Source organism: Canis lupus, chromosome 1, assembly GCF_011100685.1.
Source record: "Canis lupus familiaris isolate Mischka breed German Shepherd chromosome 1, alternate assembly UU_Cfam_GSD_1.0, whole genome shotgun sequence".
Lineage (NCBI taxonomy): Eukaryota > Metazoa > Chordata > Mammalia > Carnivora > Canidae > Canis > Canis lupus.
The window spans coordinates 84968232-84970273 of record NC_049222.1 but is presented as its reverse complement, the minus strand read 5'-3'; the positions used below and the strand labels follow the sequence as shown (position 1 = coordinate 84970273).

At 40.2% G+C, this 2042-nt stretch overlaps 1 pseudogene; it reads right to left on the bottom strand.

Moving 5' to 3' along the window:
- Nucleotides 1-432: 432 nt before the first annotated feature.
- Nucleotides 433-1170, bottom strand: LOC484167 (annotated as a pseudogene).
- Nucleotides 1171-2042: the final 872 nt, after the last annotated feature.

Here is a 2042-nt window from a genome sequence, read left to right as displayed (position 1 = left end):
TCACAGGAAATTTACATAAAATCTCTAAGCCCCAGTTCTCTCTTCAGTGAGAAGGAGTAATACTTGTAAATTTCTTATCCTAGTGCTTGTCATGTAAGGAGAACTCCATAAATGTTCTATTCCCAGTGCTAACCTCATTAAAAGGTAATCTTTAATTGTTAGATTCAAAATATAAACAGACTTTCAAAGGAGGTGATATAAAACTCGTCAGTGCATGAATTGCTTTACATAATAACTATTAACTATCACTTTATTTTCTTTTCTCAGTTCAAGTTTAATAGAAACAGCAAGATCAAAAGTCATGCCCTGCTACTGTACATATCAGTTAGCCTGCCCCATAGCATACCTCAGACCATTCTCTCCAGAGGAAGAAAGGCTGGCCTCCTAACCCCTGCAGGAAAGGGCTGTCTTGTCCCAAACACATACCACATCTGCAGAGTCTAAAGTCTTGTTTTAAGCATGACAATAGTACAAAAAAAGATTCTGTTTTCATGGATGCCCCACTACAGCCCAGCCCTAAAATGGCGAGGCGCTCACTTCTGCTTAGAGAAATATTCTTTGCTCTTCTGGACATCAGGCTTGATGGTGTCACTGCCAGGCTTCCAGCCAGCCGGGCACACTTCCCCATGCTTGTCAGTGAACTGGAAGGCCTGAACCAGTCGCAGAGTCTCATCCACAGAGCGACCAACAGGAAGGTCATTTAATTTACAGTGATCTGCCAAAGGATACCTTTATCATCAATGATAAAGAGGTCCCTGAACGAGATGCCTTCATCAGCCTTTAAGACTCCATAGTCCTGAGCAATGGTACGTTTGGGGTCTGATACCAAGGGAATGTTCATGGGTTCAGTCCTCCTTGTTTCTTGGGGGTGTTGATCCTACGGCAAGCCGGGTGACAGAAATGAGAATCCACAGAAGCACCAATCACTTGACAGTTGAGTTTCTTAAATTCTGCCCTGTCACTGAAAGCAATGGTCTCCGTGGGGCACACAAAGGTGAAATCAAGAAGATAAAAGAAGAATACAACATATTTTCCTTTGTAGTCACATAAGCTGAGGTCTTTGAACTGGCCATCTGGCACAACAGCCGTGGCTTTGAAGTTGGGAGCAGGATGCCCAATTTTGGCATTTCCTGAAGACATCTTGCTATGGGCAGCACTGAGGAGACTAACCGCCGAAGACCAGTCAGGAAGAAGATGCTAACCATCACTTTAAAAAGAAGTTACAAAAAAAAATAAATAAATAAATAAATAAATAAATTAAAAAAAAAAAAAAAGAAGTTACATTGTTTACTTATAAAAGTAAACATTTCCTAATGTACAGAGGTCTAAAGCATAAACAAAACAGTCTCCCTGTTTTTCTGTTAGGACTGACAAAGAAGGCAAGGGGCAAAAGATGAGAGAAATAGAAGCTGTGGAACAGGTATGGCATTTTAACCACAGACAAAAAGCTTACACTGGTCTCCATACTTGCCAGTAGAGAGGAGCCTGACCTACTAGTGACCATCCCTTACAGTAGCAGGAGAAGAAAACATCTAATAGCTTCTTATGTTCTGTGAAGAAATTACAGACTCTTTTATTATATTGCTATTACTTATTTTATAATAGCAAACATGCAAAAACAAAAACAAGCTTTTATTAGAATGATTTAGTGTTATAGCTCTTGAATAGTTCAGTGTTACACTTTTGTGTATATATATATATATGTGTGTGTGTGTGTGTGTGTGTGTATTTTAAGATTTTATTTATTTATTCATGAGAGAGAGAGAGAGGGGCAGAGACACAGGCAGAAGGAGAAGCAGGCTCCATGCCGGGAGCCCAACGTGGGACTCGATCCCAGGACTCCAGGGTGACACTCTGGGCTGAAGGCAGGCACTAAGCTGGTGAGCCACCCAGGGATCCCCGTTTTTGTATATATTTAATAACCTTAGAGAATCATATGTCTTCTTATATTTAGATTATTCCTATTTGTGCAGAAAAGCAACTAGGGATAGATATGTGTTGAGCTATATTGATAGATTCTTCTCTACGATAGGCAATAATTT